General features: G+C 50.7%; 1 pseudogene; it reads right to left on the reverse strand.

The window, feature by feature from the left end:
• Positions 1-95, reverse strand: LOC123813200 (annotated as a pseudogene).
• Positions 96-13,971: the final 13,876 nt, after the last annotated feature.

The raw sequence follows: 13,971 nt of genomic DNA on the forward strand, positions 1-13,971 counted from the left end.
AAAAATATGGCATGCTTCTCGAATGTGCATGTCATCCTTGCACAGGGACCGAGCTAATGTTCCATTTTTAGTATATGTGCTGCCAAAATGAGCACTCTGAATTTCTTGCTGCCTTTCAGCATGGAATAACAACTTCCCTCTTTGGGGGTTTCCTGTGGCTCCATTCATCAGCATAAGGGATCATGGGCAGGTAGAAACCATTTCCCTGATTTCCTCTCTCAACCTGCCTATACAGGGAGGTTAGGCATGGTAGTTGACTCTCTCATACCCACCCTTTACTTCCCTTATGGTTCTTTCACTCAAAGGAGAGAGGACAGTTTCTGTTTTCCTTTAAGGAGCTGGGTTAGGGATGGTTGGGGATGAAGTTACAAACTGGGATGGAGGAGGTGAAAGAGAGGAGGAAGCATAAGGTGGTCTCTGTGAAAAACTGGGAGGCTGGAATGAAATGAGGAAGGAAGATGCAGGGTGTGTGTCTTTGTGTGTGAGTGCAAATGCACATGTGTGCAGTCATGCATCCACGTGCCAAAACACAGATGTCAGGAATGGAATGTGGAAGCTCACAGAGGGGTTTGCAAGGCCCTCTGAGGCTGCATCCTCTGCCTTCAGGCAGAATGTCTTCTTCACCCTGAGGCTGAAGGCTGGAACTTCACTTCTGAGGAGCTCTGGGCAATGAATCAATTTAGCACTTACCCTCATGTGTTTTGAATTAGAATACTCTGTCCTGGACTGGATGACTGCCCTGAGAATCTAAAAAATATTCTGATTACTTCAGGAGGCCCTTCTGCATCCTGAATGACTTCAATTTCCACTCTGGCGTGGGGGGTGGAGAGCCTGGAATCTTGATGTTTTCTTCCCTCAATCCCCAATCCTGCTTTAGGTGGTCCCAGGAAGGGTATGAAAAGGGAATGTATACAGGGGAGCAGACTGAGAGGTTGGCAGTACAGATGTCATTGGTTGCAGATAGGGATACCCTAAAGCTCATTAGAGATTTCTGAGAACTGAATAGCTATTGCTGTCTCCAAAACAGAGATAGGGCAAACAGCTTCCCTCTTCCCTGCCTCTTCCCCGCTGGTCTGTGTGTATGAGAATTGGAAGAATGTATTCATTTGAATGTAACTCTGAATATCTGTTTGTGTTCATTTGAATATATTAAATTCCCTTGAGTCCAGGTTGAGTCACTCTAATGTGGGGAAGCAGTGGTCTAGGTAATTCAAGGCAGCAGATAATCCCCAAATCATTTATGAGTATGACTGAAAGGGGCTTTGGATTGCACTCAGGATGGGCTTTGGAAGGTGCCTTGTGGGCTTCTCTGGGTCAAGAGGAAGAAGTCATTAATGGAAGCAAATGAAAACTGCTCTTAGATCTGCACCAGGGCAGCCATACAGATCAGAAACAGAAAATTGCAGGCAATGTGTCTTTTCAGGTGGAGAGGCAGGGAGGCTAGAGAAGGGCCTCAGGGGCATCATGCTATTTGAAGGCCAAGGGCATAAAGAAGGGCAGGATGAAGTTTGGAGTGAGAGAGGTTAGGAAGCAATATAAGCTCACAACTGACCTCACTCCCAAATTAGCCGAAGTACCAGCCTAGAACAACTGAGCACTGGGAAAAAATCTGGCCATTTCAACTCAGCTTCATGCCTTTGAAATAGTGGTGGTTCCTGTGTTTCATTCTCAGCTCTGTTCTCGCCTCACTGTTTCCTTCTCCTGAGATAGTGTGTCTACTCTCAAAATTTCAACCACTGCTTAAAATAAGGTTTAAACCCCAAAGCTGTTTCTCTGTTCTCTCTGTATCCACTTGCCTTTTGTTGCCTCCTCTTGAGTATCCTGGAGACTTCTCAAGGCAAAGAGCTTTACTAAAGGGTTACATGTCATTCCTGCCTTCTGGGGCTCACCAGTCTCCATAGCTGGTGTTGGGGGATGGCCATTACAGACAGATGGACAGTGAACAAGGATGTGAACATAATTTAAAGAATGACATGATATAGAGGGAGGTTAGATGTGTCTCCACTGTCACCAACAAGTGTGAAACTCACCCAGAACATCAACTGTTGGCAAGGCCAAAACTGTCTGGCCCCTTCTGGTTCCAGCCATACAGACCTCCCTCCTGCCCTCTTGCTTTCTGCATGAGACTGCCTTGTTCTCAATACCTTTATCAGTGAGGCTGTCCCAGCAGTGAGGACATCATGTTGCACATCATGTCCCTTGAAGCTCCAAAAGGTGGTGGTTTCTGAGTTTGAGATCTCCAAAAAGTGGGTCATAAATCATTAGGGCCCTGTTGATGTCTCAGGTCTGGGAGGGATCAGAGAGGGGAATTGAAGGGAGATGATGGAAGGCTCCCCTAGGAGAGCAGGGGAAAACATTTGGGATGAAGAGAGGATGGGGATTCTAGAGGGTAAGAAGGATGAGAAGAAACTAAGCCCCAGAAAAATGAAGAAAGAAGAAGTGGAAATAGAAAGGGTAGATGCATAAAAGAGAGGAAATGAAAAGAGAATAAAAAAGAAGGTGCCCTGGCTGGTGTGGCTGAGTGGATTGAGTTCCAGCCTGTGAACCAAAGGGTCACCAGTTCAATTGCCAGACAGGGCATATGCCTGGGTTGTGGGCCAGGTCCTCGGTAGGGGTTGCTCGAGAGGCAACATTTCTCTCCCTCTCTCCCTCCTTTCCCCTCTCTCTAAAAATAAATAAAATCTTTTTAAAAATTTAAAAAGAAGGCAAGAAGAATGAGATGTGGTAGGGAGTGAGAGAAAAGACACCACAGGAAGGAGCAGTACCAGAGTTGTGTCCATGTACCTCTTGTACACCATCACTGTGAAAGAATGTGATGAGAGTCTCGGCAGGAACACTTTCAAGTACTTCTTTCTGTGGGCTGAGGGAAGAGGGCCAATCCTCTTGGATGTCATGATCCCTGACACACACACATACCAGCCTCCTATAAAGCAATGAGTTGTTAGTTGTCTCACCCAGAAAAGGTGCCTGGTGGGGCTCTATAAGTGGGAGTGTGCTGGAACCCTGTGTTGTTCCCTAAGTGTTGGGCACAAGCCCTGTCTTGTGTGAAGCTGGATTCAGACTGCATCTCTTGGATGGATAGGACTCAGTGTGTGTATCCAAGGGGATATTAGCGTTAAGGATGATGGCTTTTGGGACCAGTGCAAAGAAGTTGACCAGCCTGAAAATACGGCTAGTATGAGGGAGGCTCTGGCCTAAGCGGAGGTAGAGTGAATCCTGGGCAGAGTCAGAGAAATCAGTGTTGAATAAAACAAACGTAGATCAAACTGCTTTCCATGCACTGAAAACATTTATACCTCACAAGTCCAAGAGGAGACCAAGACCTTTGTGGTCCGCTTAAGGTGTCACAGTTGATTAGCTGTAGAGCCAGGCCTGGAACCCAGGTCCGTCTTCCCCAGAATTCCCTACTATATTCTGTTTCCAGGGGTTTTGGCTGTGCCCCTCCCAATCCTGGGCTGCCTATTAGGACAAGACTGGCCATAATCAAGGGCAGGCTGGGCAATTAGTGGGCCTGGGAGCCTGCTGTAAGTTGGCTAAGGGAGCACAAAGCCATTAGAAAAGACAGGAGATCTGGGAAATTGGAGGAGAGGAACAGGACATCAAGGGTTGCCTGGGCCCTGGCAGAATGGCTCATTTGGTTGGAGCATAGTCTTGTACACCAAAAGGTTGCAAGTTTGATTCCTGGTCAGGGCACATACTTAGGTTTTTGGTTTGATCCCCAGTCTCAGTTTGTACAGGAGGCAACTGATCTCTCTCTCTCTCTCCCTCTTCCTCTAAAATCAATAAACATATCCTCCTCGGGTGAGGCTTAAATAAACAGTCCTGCCTGGGAGAGGATAATAAGAACTTGGGAGGGAGGTGAGGACCAGGACTCAGTTCTCAGAGGATGGCACTGAAGGCTCACCTGCCTCTAGCCCTTAAGCAGCCTGAGGCGATTTGGGAATTTGTGCTGCCCTCTGGTAGCCATCGAGGGAATAGCAGTGAGGACGGTTCTCTGCAAACAAGTGCCTTGCTAATTCCGTGCCTGTGAACTCCATCCCAGGGATGAATGTCTTGCTGTCCCACATGTTCTTGCACAATGGTGAAATTCAAGGCTCTGGAAACCTCAATCCCTTAAGATTCTTGGCTTAGATTGTTAGTGGAAGTACTTTCCTCCCAAGGGAAGGGGGCAAGATGGATCTTCATATCTGCCTGGCATTTCACAAATCCATCTCTTTTTGACATATAGTAAGCACTTCGTAAACTAGTTCATTCAATCATTGTGAAGTCCCTATTAAGTGGTCAATATGATTGCCATGTTACAGTTGAGGAAACAGCCTCAGAAAGAGGCAGTTATTTTTTTCCCCAAGGTCATGCTGCACTAGAGTTTGAACCCAAAAAGAAGGGGAGGAGGAGCTCTTCTGCAGGCTCACAGATGCCATGTAAAGGCTGCTTGGGACTAGCAGAGTCCTGAGTATCTTCTGTATGTGTGTCATACTCCGGGTGCCTGGGACAATTGCAGCCTCATTAATTCACTCACTCATTCAGTGTTTCATCTCCTGGTGCCAGACTATGTCTGGGGACTGGGGCACAACAACAAACAGACATGGTTCCCTGTCTTAACTGAGCAAGCCCCACAATCTGGTGGGTGCAATTTACCAACCACTTATGCAGTAAGTGCTAATAGACAGCGTTACAAATTGCCAGAGGTGAGAGAAATTAGGGAGCTCTCCCTGGAGAAGGGAATGTTTTAGCACTGATCAAAAAATGCATTTGTCAAGTAGACAAGAGGGAGGGGCAGTCCAGGTAGAAACAAGGTGCAGGTAAGGGCCAGGCAGAGGGAGAGAGGTTATTGGGGATTAAATGAATTTCCTGTAGTTTTGTGTAACTGAAACACACAGGCTGTGTTGTGCTTGAGTCTGTCTACGATTCCGGAGATAGGGCTAAAGATAAAGAAAAGAGGGATGCCGGCCGAATGTAGGGGGCTTTCCTTGGCTAGAGTGAACCATATAATCTTTATTCTCAGGCCTAGGAAATCCACAGAATTTTAAGCTGTTGACAATAATTAGACCTATTTTTCAGCAAGGTACCCTCGGAGGCAGGACTTCCACTTTTGTGGGTACACACTAGTCCTGGCAGGAAACTCTGACCAAAAACCTGGGTCGAGGTGTCAGGGAAAGGTGAATACTTCAGAAGACAGTGACCAGGTGGAGTCCAAGAGAGATGGAAGAAAGGGGATACGGGTTTTCAGGTGGGGCCTAAGGCTGTGCGAGTCAGACAGACGCCCTGAAGGTGGCGCGAGCCGGGGGAGGCGGGACAGGCAGGGCCTCGCGGGCGGCTGCTCAGGGAGGCGTGAGAACCCGCCGGCACCCTAGGCGTGAACAAGCGCGGCGGGGAGCAGAGAGCGCGTCCACCCGGTGTGGAGCCCCCGCGCCCGGAGCCGCCTGCCACGAATTTATGGCCCAAAGCCGGTTGCAGCTGTGCGCAGCTGGTTATGCAAATGTATGCAAATTTGCGTTTCCTCGGCCAAGTCTTGGTCGCTAGCTGCGTCAAAGCGTGGGGGAAGGGGAGCAGCATTGTTAGTGCTCTTCCGCTCCCCAAAGATGTTCAGACAGGGTGTGTGTGGGGTGCATCTTCTCTGTCCTGGCGGTCCCTCCTTGGGACCCTGACAGTCTGTCACAACGAACGTGGGATCCCCTCCCTATTCCCAGTGACCTGTGCACCCTCACCCCCATCCCGCCTAAGGTGTGGGCAGAGGGACAGCCAGTGGCTCCGACACTACCTGTGCCCTCCTGCTGGTGAGAGCTCTCTTCCTACACTGTAAGAGGAAAGAAGCCCCAAGACAGGGTCTGATAATCCCACACGTTCCCCAGCTCCAGAGAATTCTCTCTTCCCATCGCTGCCGGGGAAGGGTGGGTTGGAAGGCCTGTCTTCTTTTACCCCTTCATTGCCCTCCTTCCTCCTGCTTCTCATCCACTTCTACAGAAGTACTTCCAGAAGTCTAACCACAGTCACACTTGCTGTTTTAGTTTTCCTTGTGGTTTGGCGAGAAGTCTCTATTCCTGAAATGCCTGGTGTTGAGTTCTGAGGGTATGGGAATGGAGTGAAGGATTTCTGAGCACAACTAGCCCCCAACCCCCCTAGGGAAAAAAGTCCCTACCCTTGGCAGGACCTAGAAGGGAGTCTGGGCTGGGGACTCGCATCTCTCTGCTCTGGTCCTCTTTTCTAGCCGGCTCTTCCCACAACAGCCACAAGGGGTCTTCCTTGCGCCAAGAATGGGAAAATTCTGCCAGGCTCGAGTGCTGGGAGGCAGGGGTGTCTGGTGTACTGTCCTCTCTGCGGTCACCGAGCACCCAGACCCGCCCTACCCAGGTGACTTCCCTCAGTTGCAGACGACCTTCAGCTATCTGACCCAGAGCTCTGGACTGGAGATCGACACTCCTGGATCGCCCGTTCCTCCCTTTAAACCTAGGGAGCAGTCAGAGGGCTGGGAATCGAGGGGAGGAACTCAGAGCAGGCACATAATAGGCACTCAATAAATGTTTTTGAGATGAATGAGTGTGGCAGTGTCCTGTTCAGAAGCTGGGGGAGGGACGAGGTGACCTAGATGTGGTGGAGCAGGAACCCTCCACCACCAAAAGGAGGGTGCCACCGGGACGGTGCAACTCCCTACCAGGGAAATCAAGGCCACCTTTGGGCCCAGGAGCGTGGGAATTGGGTATCAGAACAGCTGGAGAGGTCCGATAGGAAGAGGGGAAACTGGAAGAGAGGGGACGGCTAATCAGAAGGCAATCTTGAATTACCTTGACTACAAAGGGCGGAGAAGTGAAACATAGGGACCCAAAAGGGAGGTCTTGACAGAATGGAGAAATGGGACATCAGCGTGGAAAAGGGGCTGGAGGTTTGGATTGTTTAGCTAAAAGAAAGACAGTTAAAGCAACCACTTTCAAAAAGGACTTACCTTTTGGAGTCAGATTGGGGTGGGGTGGGGGATGGTGTACGGGGATGACGCTGTTCTAGGGGCTAGGGGTGAATTACCTGAAACCCCTTTACCATGGAAACCGCCCGGGATTGTGAGAGCGGAAGAGATAATGTAGTTAAGGGTTAGACAGTTGGTGGAAGCCTAGGTAGAGGCGGCAGCCCTTCCCCCTCGGAAGCGCCTGCGGGGTCCGAAGAGTAGTCGGCCTCGGACCAGGTGCTCTCACTTTGACCGCCCACTGAGAGAGACACTGGGGTGGCCACGAGACAGTGCCCTCCTACCCCCACGCCAGGGCCTTGCAGGGGGTGGGGGAGTCGGGGAGCTCTCCCCAGCGGGATGGGGCGAGCTGCGTCTGGATGCGTCCGAGTCGCAGACCGCACACTGGTGGCACAGACCTCCTCGAAGATCCTACATGGGCTCCCACAGCACGTTGCCCGCCCACCTCCCACTTTGGCGCGTCAAGGGCACTTCCTGAAACGTTCTCCCTCTACCTTTCCAGAAGCTTGTCACGCTAGCAGCAGCCGGGCTAGAGTCCTTTCGCTCCTCTATATTAGTTCCCCTGGTGACCATTCAACTGTGAATAGGAACCACACCTTGATGAGCATAGAGTAGGGACACCAATGTAGCCTTGGGGTGGAAGCCTGGGTTTAATTCTTGCATTCACTAACTGTGTGACCTAGGTTTGAAACCTCCAATTCCTCATCTGTAAAATGGGGTTTGTACTCTTGTCTTGTTAGGTTGAAAAGAGGACTGCGAAAAATAATGGAAGTGAAATCATTTTGTTTTATGCAAAGGTGAGCTATGGGAGCTCTAGCCACGCAGGCACCGGCATGCATAGGCATAGGTGCTCCCACATTCACACACACGTTGAGGCTCTTGGAGGGACCAAGTTCTGGTCCCTGCAGGCAATCAAGCAAAAGCTGGAGAGCCAACTTTCAGAGATGCTAAAGAGGGAACCCAAGAGTGCGACCGGTGGCCCCAGAGCTGGCTGTCCCAAACCTAGGATACGATTCTCCGGGGCAGGTCCTTAATTCCCTGCGGGATTCTGGGTATAGCCCAGAGGGCTCGGATCCAGAAACCCGGAATTGGAGACCCCACTGTGGGAACCGCGAGTCCGGCCTCACGGGGCGGACCCCCAGCAGAGGGCGCCCAGGCCAGTGCAGCCACTTAGCTACAGCCCTCGGAATAGCTTTCTCCTGGCCGGGCTCGCCTTCCGCGCGCCCTCTGCTGGCCACAGAGGGTACCGCCGCGCGACTCCCCCTCCTCTGGACACCCAATCAGCGGGTTTCTGCGCATCTGTTTTCATATCCACGCCCCCCTGCGGAAGCCGGGAGGAACCCAGACGTCTGATCCTCTAGCTAGGCCTGGCTCTAACTCTCCTTATCCCTCGGCTCTGTGGAGTAGGGTCCAGCTCCTCCTCACCCTTCAAAAGTGTGGTGGATTAAAGTACCAGATTTTTTACCCATCTCTGCACCCACTCTGGTTGGTGGCAAGGTGGCTGGTGAAGGAAATCTCAGCAGCCTCATGTGTAGAGTCTGTATCCACACTTATGAAGGATTGAAACCCAACCTCCTCACTCTCAGCTTCCTGGCCACCGCCAAGTCCCAGACTCTTAGCCCTTGGGGATCCTCAGCTCTGACAGGCTTCAGCCTTCGACCTGGAGCCCCTGCTTACCATCCTTGCTCTGCACTCTCTCTTTCTAAAACACAGGTCATTCTTCTACTTAAATCTCCAGTAGCTCACCATTGCCTACAAGAAAAGGCCCAGACTCACTCGGGCTTAATCTACCTCCTTCCTTTATGATCTGGTCTCCTGTTTCATCTGTTGCCTCCCTGCTTCCCTGCCTCCCTACTCACAGTTCTCTAAACACATCCAGCTCTTCCGTGTCTTTGTCGCTTTACTTGGCAAACTCCTATGCATTCCTCAAGGTCCACTTCAAATGTCCCCTCTCCAGGATTTTTTTCTCTGACATCCCTCTGGGCAGGCTGCTTCTCTGTTCCTGTGGACTTGATACAAACCCCTTTTTTATGGCATTTTTGCCAGGTCATTGTCTATTTACCAGTCTGTCCCCGCGTGCTCCCCCCCCCCCACACAAGTACTTGAGCTCCTCTAGGGAAAAGCCTGATTCTTTTTCTTTTTTAATTCTTTTTTCTTTTGTATTGAATTTATTGGGATGACATTGGTTAATACAATTATGTAGGTTTAAGGTGAAAGCCTGATTCTTATTTGTCTTTGCACAGATTGACAGTCTAACAGAGGTTTGCTTAGTGACTGACCAACTGGTACCTCAGTCCCAGACATCGAGAATCACTGTCCTGTGTCTGCCTCTGGGCCTAGAACATGGCAGAGACACCCTTACCTGCTTAAAGACTTTCTGGACATGCCAGTCATCTCCTTCACTCTTCTCTGGGGCAGCCTCTGCCTCCCCCCACCCCCAGGAAATTATCTGTCCCCTCTTTCTCCCTGCTTATTGATTCCTACCCTACTGGGAGGGAGTGCTGCAGATCCTCTAGGTTCTACAGACCCAAATCTAACTCCAGTTGGAGGTTTTTCTCAAGAGCCCAGAAACAGATAATAGGAGAGTCCTGGAGACACCCCATTGGTTCTTGGACCCCACTCCAAGTCAACCCACCCCCTCATGAGAATTTACCCAGTCCTTGCTTGTTTAGCCTGGGGCTTGGGGGCAGAATCATAAATTTGGGAGACAAGAGGTGAGATAAAGATCATTTGTTGAAAATTGTGTCATCAATCATTTGCTAGAGAGACTACATCCAAGAATTCCCTCAGCATGGGTGCTTAGCTACCCCAACCTCCCTGTTATGCTCTCCCCCACCAGAAAGTGTCCCTCCCCATCCCCACCAGGCTTCCTGGCAGCTCCCTCCAGGACTTCAGGTTACCTGATCAGTTAGTTTCAATTCTTTCCTGTTCTCAGGCCCTCAGGCCTTCTCCTCTCCTACCTTGGGAGGGTCTAGGGGTGGAGAAGACCCATCCCCCATCCTTCCCTGCCCACATTAATGAGCACATTTTTGAAAGAGCCTGGAGGGGAGATTCCCAAACTCCTAGTTGCAGAGTTTCAGGCTGAGGATGAACAGATAAATAATGACTTGCCAAATTAATTAATTATTTTATTAGCCTGAGTAATTATTAATCAGGTCATTAATCACCCAGCTGTGTACTATGAATAATAATTGAGTGGTGGTGGAGGGAGCAGGGTGGAACAAGTTATGGCTCTAAGGACTGGCAGCATCTGGACCCTCTCCTGGTCCTAGGCAGGTTTGGAAAAGTGTATTGGCCCCCTTCCTCCCCTACCCCTATGCTTAGGGATTAAGAACAGAATGGGTCCACCTGGTCCGTTTGCAAGGGCAAGCACCAATTTCATCCTTCTATTCCGGACTTCCGGAGTTTAGATGAATGTAGGACATAGAGGCTTGGACATGTGCACAGCGGTGAGAGGAAAATGAAGGGAACTTGCACTTGGGAGTGTGTGTGTGTGTATGTACAGGGTGAGGACAGGGCAATGGCCCAGTGAGGAGAGGAAAAGACAGCCAGAGGTCTAGATGTCCCCACAATGGCAGTCTGACCCATCAGTTGATATGTATGAGCAAGGCTGGGATTGACTCAGAGTTTTGCCTTTGAACCTGACACTTCGGGACTGTGCAGATGCAGTCAGGGAGGAGGATTAATAGAGGAGGCAGAAACCAGAGGAGGGGTGGGGATGACAAGATGAAATGGAGTGGTGGCGGCTTTGGGGAAGAGGAAGAGGAAGGAAAAGATGGACATGACTCTTCACTTTTGGATTTGGGACCTGCCAATTCCAGGATTTTGTATATTTGTCTTGTTAGGGTGTCTGATGATCCCCTTCTGTGCCCTCTTTCCCACACATTCCACTGTACTCAGGACCTCCTCTCTTCTGAGGTTTGGAGTGGCCCTTAGCTTCTGAATCTTTCCCCTTGGCTATCTCCTGGGAATCTATCCACTGCCCAGTGCGGCTGGAGGGAGGGAAGATGTGAGGATAAAAGGAGAAAGTGAAATGGTGGCACATTACACTTGTCTTTGTCACCAGGAAGTCATTCTGTAAGTCTCACCTCCATCCTTCTTGCTGTTTTGGAGGTCCCATCAACTCATATTCTTGTGTGGTGTCTCTTCGGACAGCAGTAAGATCTTGTCTCTCATGTTGCTCCTGTCCCCAGGTCTCCTTTTCTCTGGGCCAGGTGCTCCCAGGTTCCTTTCCCTTCACTGCTCACTTCGGGGGAGGGTCCAGTGATCATGTTTTGACCACCCTGGTCCCTCTGTTATAGCCCTTTCACTTTCTGTTTACAGTGAATTTCACTCTTTATTTACAGTAGGTCCTGCTTTGTTTATGACCTGCTTGGGGTCAGTTTCACTGTGTATCTCCAGTTCCTCTCCCATGCACTGTGTGTTTATTTCTCCTCTTTGCACCCTCTTTGCAGGCCCTTACCCAAGACCTCACTCTGAGGGGGCAGAGGACAGGGGAAGGCCTGGATCTGAGAACCTGGGCCCTGCAGCTTGAGGAGACATTGGGCTGAGAGTGGCCTTGGGGTGGTGGTGGCGCCTGCCCTCAGCCTGGGGAGGTTGAATGCAGGGGTAGCTACCTAGGGAGAGGAAGGAGCGGGAGGTGGCCCCTGTGTACTGAGGAGCCTTTGCAGAAGAAGCCCTCACATGCCCAGCCCTACCTGTTTGGGGATCAGGCTCTGTGAGAACATGGACACCCACACTCTTCAGGCGCTGGCCCCTGCAGGGCCCGTCCACTGGGCATCCCTGTTCAGTGTATCCTCTCAGCAGAGCTCTGGGGGCAGGGCAGGGGGTCAGGCGCAGGGGCAGCTTCTGACAAGACAGAGCCTGTCGTGAGATAAACACAAACATGGGGCCTGGAACCCAGCCTCTTGTTTGGAATTCTTGACTGCAGCTGGGTAGGTGGGTGGGGAGGAGGGGGCAGTTGGTGGGAAAGGGGTTGGAGAGGGGAGAGCAGACCTACTAGAGGGTCTGAGGGTGCAGAAAGATGGACTGCAGCCCTCAGCCCTTGACATTGCTCAAGGACTTATTGCCAATCACTGTGAGGAAAGGTCTGGCATTTAAAGTCCCCTGAGATTGACCTGCCTGCTTACTAAAGCACTCAGTGCTGGGCATGGGTAGGGGAGCAGAGGGTGGGGACTTCTGTGGATTCTCAGTGTCTGGGGGTCAGGAAGGGGGATACAGCCTAGACTTAGCCATGGCTGTAAGTTCTTCTTCTTGTCAGACTTCCATTCCTCTCTTTGTAAGGGAGGGAGTAGGGAGAGAAGAGTGAAGAGTGGAGGAGGCCAGGTTCCTTGCTCTTCCCTCCAGAATCTCCCAGGGAGTTGTTCATCTTCAGCCAGGTTCTGAGCATTTTCTGGAAGACACTCTAGGGAACCAGCTCCAGCTCTGCCAGAGTCTTTATCTTGCCTGAAGACAGACTCAATTAACCTCTTCCCATCTTGGGGGTGTGTGGGGGCAACCTCCTCCACCCCTGGTGGACCCCCTCGCCATGTGTCTCTGGGGCTATCCATCACAGATATTCCTCCTTGTCCTTGTCCTCCCTGTCCCCTTTGTCAGGATGGGACATCTCTGGAAAGGAGGTATCTTATATTTTTCTGTTCCTCCCTTACCCTAAACTCTCTCTCTCTCTCTGCTCACTGGGAAGCCCTTCTTCAAGGCCTTCCTGCAGTTCTCCTTTTCCATTCAGTTTCATCTACCCAAACTTTTTGTTAGAATGAAGGTGGTCTGGTCCCTGATTTCTACTCCAAAACCTCTCTGGATCCTGCTGCTCTTGGTCCTTTCATGGACTCCATAGAGATTTTCCTAGACTCTTGAAACACTGGAGAGAACTTCCCTGCCTTCCTGGGTGCCCTCTCCTTCCAAAGTCTCAGATTTCTGGGCTGCCGAGGGGAGAGGAGTATGCAGTTCTTCCCATTGACAGCAGAGGGCAACACACACAAGCCCAGGCAGAAGAGTGTGGAGGCTGGGGGGTCTGGGGTGTGGTGACTCTGGTGAGAGGTAGAACAGAAGCTTGTAGCATAGGTAGTGGTTTTGGGGCAAAATTAGTGGAAAATTCTAGGACCACTAAATGGGGTGGAGATGTCTAGTTCTTTGCCTTATTTACAAACTCTACAATAGCTAATAATATCACTTACATTTTTGGGGCCACAACTTTATAATGAATGTCAAATTCTCAAAATAACTATGAGGTACTATTATTTTCATTTTACAGAAGGGTAAACTGAGACCGGGGAAGGTTAGATCATGTTGAATCCTGTGCCCAAGGTCAGACAAGAAATTGGCAGAAGTGGAACTCAGTGGTCATTATGAGGTGGCCTATGCCTGGGGGTCTTCCTTTTCCTTCCAGACACTCAGTAAGGAGCCTGGAAGGGGCCCTCTTGGCGCCCACCCAGCCCCCTCCTTCCGGCATCCAGCAGGGTTCAAAGGAGGTATTGGGAGGCTGGGCTGGGGACCCCTGCCCCCACAAGCCTCTCTCAGCCTGGCCAGATGCCTTTGGGGCCTGGAGACAAGGGCTGGAGAATGGGGCTACCATAAACAGTGTCCGGCTGCACTGCAAGGCTGTAAAACCAGCCCAGCAGAGGCTGGAATGTGGCGGGATCCAGGAAGGATTTTCCGGCAGGGTCTGGCCTGATAGCATCTTTGGGGCCCTGGGGTCAAAGGGGAGCCCGCCTCCCTCCCCTCCCTCTCCTGACCATCCTGCTGCTCTCTCTTTCCCCTTCCCTACCCCCTCTTCTCCCATGTTTGTGTCCATGTGTCTCTACCTCTACTTGGCCCCTCTCTGAGCGGTGGTACAGCCCCCATGTGAGCCCATTGGCTGTGTAACTTTGGGATTTCTTTGCTTCACTCGTCTCATCTGTAAAATGGGGAATCATGCTAGTATGTATCTCAAAGGCTAGATGAAGTAATATTTGTAAAGCACTTAGGACAGTGCCTGGCTCACATAAAGTGCTATCTCATTGTCTGTTAATATAAGTATC

The sequence above is a fragment of the Phyllostomus hastatus genome, unplaced genomic scaffold (genome assembly GCF_019186645.2).
Source record: "Phyllostomus hastatus isolate PE091 unplaced genomic scaffold, TTU_PhHast_1.1 phas_scaffold_93, whole genome shotgun sequence".
Classification (NCBI taxonomy): domain Eukaryota; kingdom Metazoa; phylum Chordata; class Mammalia; order Chiroptera; family Phyllostomidae; genus Phyllostomus; species Phyllostomus hastatus.